This window comes from Elephantulus edwardii, unplaced genomic scaffold (genome assembly GCF_000299155.1).
Source record: "Elephantulus edwardii isolate Elephantulus edwardi_28Jun2011 unplaced genomic scaffold, EleEdw1.0 scaffold00112, whole genome shotgun sequence".
Lineage (NCBI taxonomy): Eukaryota > Metazoa > Chordata > Mammalia > Macroscelidea > Macroscelididae > Elephantulus > Elephantulus edwardii.
In genome coordinates this window covers 11440381-11446893 of record NW_006399862.1, presented here as the reverse complement: position 1 = coordinate 11446893, position 6513 = coordinate 11440381, and the positions used below count along the sequence as shown (strand labels likewise).

Sequence of the window (6513 nt, the reverse complement as noted above, 5' to 3'; positions counted from 1 at the left end):
GGCAGCAATGAATGAATGTAAATCCAAAATCTCTGTAAATGCTCATTAAAATTATTTTAAAAAAATAGTTTAAAAAAGAAGTTAGTTTTCTGCCCACTCATCAGTAACTAAGTACAACAATGAAAGACCAGGTACCTTGATGAAAAGTCACAACCTGACAGTGAAACTGGGTTCCTTCTTGGAAATGTAAATTAAGAAAGGTGTTAAAAACTGAAGGTGCGAAATAATCTTAGTTCAACTCAGGGTCTTCCAGATTTTGAAGCTTGTGGGACTTAGAATCTTCTTTCAGGAAAAAAAAAAAAGAAAATACATGAACAAGAAATTTGATACTGTATTACAGAGAGTCACTGAGTTACAAATGACATCCGTTCCTAAGTGTGGCTTTAAGTTGGAACAGGTGCTTATGGTTCTTATTTAGACTTATTGTAGTGCAAGAAAAATCTTGAAAGCCATTTCAGTGGTTCAAAAACTGCACATGCATCAAATTCGTGTGATTGTGGTGAAAAATTTCTTGAGGATGGGATTGGTTCAGTCATTTCAAAGTGAGGGCAAATTTACTTAATACTGAAGGGCAGGTACAAATTATCTGCATATCAAATATTCCTAATCCAAGGACTACCTTCAATGTTTAATTACCCAATAAGTAAGACAAGCATGGATTTAGTTGTGCTTATTTACTGACCTGTAGTGAACAATTTCCCATTTTCTCCCCAAGACTTCAAAGATTCTCCTTTTAGGTATGGCTGGCATTTATTTCTCGTCCAACCTCATAACAACTTCAAAGTGTATTTTCAAATTCATAAATCCCGACAGGAACAGAATTCTCAGTAAACATGGTAAGCACTGGCTCACATAAATTGTTCTCTACGGAGCAGAGAGTTAGCCCAAGTAAACTTACTTATTGGATAATCTGTCCCTGCCTACCTGCACAGAACTTGGAAGATGTTAGTTCAAGTGAGGTAGCCCAAAACATAACCTTCATATTATATCTGCTTCTGGATCATGACCCTAGTTACTAAATTTATTTATCTTTATTTTTCCACATTTGGATTAAAGCAATACATTCACATGGTATCAAGTGAAATAGTGCAGAAATGCTTAGGATAAAATCCAACATTCTCTAGTCCCCAACTCTCCACCTGTACTAATCTCAGAGACAAGTTATTTTAACTTTGTCTCATTATTATTTCTTTGGTCATTATCCACGAAGTTCTAATAATATATGCTTAAATTTTTTAAATGGATGATGCAAATAAAAATAATTTTCATCGCACTACAAAAGAGAATGTTTTATGGCAATTTCTTCCTATGTTTGGTAGTTATTCTTGTTTTCAGTCTTTGTCTAAATCTTGTACAATTTAGGAATTGTATAGTTTCCTCCATTGTCTTATTGCACTGCCACTCTGTGGGATGTATCACTTCTTGATTGGTTTATCTATTCTTCCTTCTGTACACTGGGCTTATGATATCTTTGCATGTCCCTCCTGCCTTTCCCGCTTGGGCCTGCCCTACTCTCCAAACCCATGTTCTGGAAGAGTCAGATCAATGTTTCCTTTATACATAAACCTCAGCGCTTCCTATGCACTTTGGTATATCATTTTGAATGCTTCTCACTTGATTTCTGCAACATGCAATTTAGCACTTAATTTTAAAGCTTATTGTTTGTTTTTGAGCCCAACCTTTTCCTGCTCCCTGCAGCCAGTCACTGTAATTCTTGCAAGCTTAGATCGCAGTAGATGTTTATTGAATGGAATTCTGTTTGTTCTCTCATTGTTAAGATTGTGCATCTTGTCTGCCTCAATAGAGTAGACATTTCATATACTTTGTACTTTCCAATATTGTTAAATACAAACTAGGAATGTAATAATAAGTATTTGCTAAATAATTTTCATATCTTGTTTCATCTGCATTATACATTGATAGCATTTCCATGTGTATTTATGAAAATTAGTACATGGGAGGTGAAAGTTTCTATTTAGTGTTAATCCTGGACTGTATAAACAATACTGTTGTTGGTAGATGCCATTAAGATGGGTATGACTTATACTGCTTATACTAACCCTTCTGTTGTGTGCCGTGGAGTTGGAACCAATCCACAGCTGACCATCAGGCAGGTTTCCAGAGGCAGTTAATTGCGTGGGAGGAAATTATCCATCCTTCTCCCACGGAGCACTGGTGGATTTGAACAACATCAGGATTGCAGTGCAGCTTCTTGCCACTAGGCCTGGTCCTGCATCATTCTGACAACCTTCTAAACATGATGTCCTTCTTTAGGGACTGTCTTCTTCTGATAACATGCTCAAAGTATGTGGGACTAAGTCCTTCCATCCTTGTTTCTAAGAAGCACTTTGGCTGCATTACTTCCAAGACAGATCTCTTTGTTCTTTTGGCTACTCTATACTCTTCACTAATATTGTAACTCAAAATCATCATTTCTTCTTTGGTCTCCTTTGTCTAGCTTTCACATGTATATGAAGGAGTTGAAAAATATCATGATTTTCCCTGCTTTCTTTCCCCCCCTGGCTTTAAAAACATTCTTTAAGGTAGTTTTGTGGGAAAAATTAGCCAGAGATATTTTTGTTTGAAAATTAGTAATTATCACAAAACCATAAAGGAAGCTTAGTAAACTTTGAGTTCAGTTTATTAAACTGATTTCCATTTATCAATATAGATTCTTTTTTAACAATCTCTTTAAGGAAGCCTTTGACTAATGTTTGTTTCCATTCACAAATTTGAGTAAACAGCATGGAACATTTGAAATTTTATTTTAAATTTAAATATGCTATATTTTCCTTTTAGAGAAAAATATTTGTTTTCACTAACAAAACTTTTTGTAAATAGTCAGATAACTTACAAACTTAGATAACAAACTTGTTATAAATATAATAATTCAAATGTACGTCAAGATTTTTTAAATAATTAAAAATGATTTTTACAATTAAAGCTTTGTCAATAATTCAATTGCATATTTTAAATTGGAGTTATAAGACTAAACTATTATTCAAAGAGGTCAGTTTTCCTAACAAATGTTGTTTTTCAGTACCGTCGAGATGTAGATGATTTATAGTGACCCTAGGAATGAAAGACGTAAACACTTGTATATTTTGGTCGTTCCTCCACATTCATAGAGTTTCCTGCTTCCAAGCTTAATTTAATTGGGAACAAATCCTAACAAATACTTAAGATATTATACAAGTATGCTGCGGTAGGGAAGAGAGAACTTATGTTAGAGCAAAATGTAATACCGCAAATTACTGCTGGTAGATGCCATTAAGTCAGCTCCAACTCATAGTGTACCTTAGGCAAAAGAATGGAACAGTGCCCTGTGTGCCCCAAATGCTGCTGGGCCTGATCCCAGTGCTTCAATCCCTGGTTCCATTCATGTTATTGGAAGTCTCCTCTTTTTTTGCAAACCTTCTACATCATCAAGAATGGAGTCCTTCTCTAAGGACTCGTCATTCTAGTTACACTTCTTCCAAAATAGATTTATTTGTTCTTTTGACAGTTCATGGCATATGCAAGATTTTTTGCCACAAGACGATTTAGAGGCATAATATCTTCTTCTGTCTTCCATATTCCTTGTCCAACTTTCATATGAGAAAATTGAAAATACCCTGGCTTAATTCAGGGATGCTTTAACCCTTAAAGTGATGTCCTTGCTATTAAACACTTTCGAAGAAGTCCTTTGCTGAAGATTTTCCCATTGCAAAATGTGATTTAATGTTTTCACTGCTGATTATTTGTGGATCCAAGTAAAATGGAATCTTTGACACCTTTAAGCTTTTTTCTGTTTATTTCAGTCTTGTTCATTGGTTCAATTGTGAAGATTTTAGTTTTATTTACAGTAAGGTATAATCAATATTGAATGCTTTAGTGTTTGAGCTTCATCAGTCTCAAAACTTTGCATTCAGTAAGCAAAGTTGTGTCACCTGCATATTGTAAGTTGAATCTTCCTCTAATCTTAATGTAGTTTTCTTTGATTATAAAGTCCGAGTCCTTGAATTATTTCTGCAGCATACTGATTAAATCACAGTAGCTGGGGTAATTGGAGTAGGTGTCAGAGACAGTGAGTTTGACTCAGGACAGGGCAGAGTTCAGAGCTATTGTACAGAGGGTCCCTATGAGTTATAGGCGACTTGATGGCACATAACAACTGATTGAACTAGTACGGTGAATAGATGCACCATTTCTGATTTTAAGCAATGCAGTATCATAGCTTCTCCCACCCCACCCCGGTTGTTAATGCAAGTTTTTATTTGGTTGTATGTAGAATTTAAGCTATTAAAATTTGTACAGTTTTTACAAATTAAATAATCATCTGAAACTATCTCCAGCAACTCTTGTAACACAAAACCGAGGGGGGAGAAGACATGGGCAGGCAGACCTGGCTTCTGTGGTCCCTCCCTGGCCAGGAGCCTGGCACTCCTGCTCTTCTTTCCTGCGGTCAAGCATTCAAATTCAAAGGATAATATGTAAGCCTGAAGACACTAGGAAGGAAGGAATGCCAATCTTCTCAACTCAAGAAGTCCCACAGGCTGAGAAGTGGCCTTCCTCCAATGCTGGGGTTTGTAGTGGTTAAGGAGCAGGCACACTGGTCCTCAGCCTGCAGTGAGGCTGGGCAGTGGCTGCTGGGTGAGAAGAGGTCCATCTCTGTTGGAGAAGTGGGAGAAGGGCCTAGGGGATGGGTGGGGCAGGGTCCCTCAGTGCTACTTTCCTACCCCCCACCCCCAGGCACTTCTTTCCTTGAGTTATGTGGTTGTCAGGATGACATGGAAATGCCACAGGGCATAGGGGACAGAGTCACCATCACAAGGGCTTTCTGGGGAAATGAGAGGAGTAAAAGGACTTGGTATCAGTCTTGGTGGGGGAGCCCAGGAACAAGTCCCTGGCCTGCCTCCAACCCCTCGGGAGTCTACACTGAGGTGCAGGAGCTAGTACTGTTCAGCACTGCACCATGACCACACACACACACACACACACACACACACACACACACGGGTGGGGTTTGCAGGGGCTGCCCTTCTTCTCAGAAAGTGTTGGAGTAGCGGGCTTCACAGAGGCTGAGCTTTCTGCCCTCTGCCCAGGCAGGCCCTAGCAAAGCATGGCTGATGTTGGGAGATGAGGGTTGGGACCACTCCAGATTGCCACAGCTGCCTGGAGTGGGCTGCCTAGAGTGAGCTGGGGAGTTGGGCTTCTTTACACTTGGCCCAGGAGTCTGAGCCTCAGAGCTGGAGCTACTTCTCCCTGATGCAGACAGAGAGGGAGGTGGTACTTGGTGGCAGGACAGGTCCCAGTGAGGGCTGCTCAAGAGAACAGGGATGGGGATAGGGCTGGGCCTGGGGCAGTGTCAGTGGGCAAGAGGGACTCCAACTTCCATAGACAACAGCGGTGGAGCTCTGCTGAATCCGGTTTCCCATCTTCAAACCCACCAACTCTGGAGGCTTCTCAGGTTCCTGGGCTGGTGAGGAGGCTACTGGGGATCTGTTGGTTGTCTTGGAACTAGGGAGGCTGGTGGAGGAGATAGCAGCAACCATGGTAGGGGCAACTGCCTCAGAGGTGACAGAAGAGACAGGCTGAGGGGACCCCAGGGAGGCTAGCACAGTGAGGTGCTGGTTGATCTGCAACGTGGGGCAGTCCAGCAGTGTGTGGATGTTGTGTAGGCTCTACAGTCGGGCCTCTAGGTGCTGCCACTCATGGCCCTCCAGCTCCTTCAGCTCCTTGGTGGTCAGCCCAGCGAAGCCCGCAGGGGGCAAGGGCACTGGGGGAGAGGCAAAAAGTGGAGGCAGGGGCATCCCTATCCAGGGGGATGGTAAGGGGAAGCTGGGAGCTGGGCCAGCTTCGGGTGCAGGAACAAAACCAGGGGCCTGTGCAGTGGCACCAGTGACAGTGGAAGCAGCAGCAGTACCCTGTGTGGCTACTCCATTTGGCCAAGAGAGGGCTGCACTGGTGGATGGAAGGGCTACAGCCTCTCCAGAGCTGAGAAGCTGTGAGACAGATGGGAAGGGGCACATGGCGGGGGCGGGGGGAAAGGGAGTGGACGACAACGGGTACATGCCAGAAGTAAAGGGAGAAAGGAGGCCCTAGGGGAAGTTGGGGAGCTGGGGCAGTAGTGATGGGAGGTGGGGAGCAGGAGGTGATCCCTGGTGCCAGACTCAGGGTAGTGGAGACATGGTGGGCAGTGATGCCCGAAAGACATCCATGCGGCAGGTGGGGCAGGTCTACTGCTGCTGGAACCAGGAAAGCAGACAGCTGGTGTGGAAAATGTGATTGCAGGGGAGCCTCTTGGTGTGGATCACCATCTCTTCTTGGTAGATGATGCAAACGTTGTCTACTATCTGGAGTTCTTCTGGGTGGTACAATGTGCTCATGTTGCAGATGGCTCGGCAGGACATGATAGCGTCTGTCATAGCCTTCTTTTATTTTTTCTATATTTTATTAATTTTCATAAACATTTACAGAGATTTTGGGTTTCCATTCATTCATTGTTGCACTATTCTCTCTACCCTCCTCCCA

At 42.0% G+C, this 6513-nt stretch overlaps 1 pseudogene; it reads right to left on the bottom strand.

Annotated features, from left to right (window-relative positions):
• Positions 1-5304: 5304 nt before the first annotated feature.
• LOC102867183 overlaps positions 5305-6513 on the bottom strand; it is a 6580-nt pseudogene continuing 5371 nt past the window's right edge.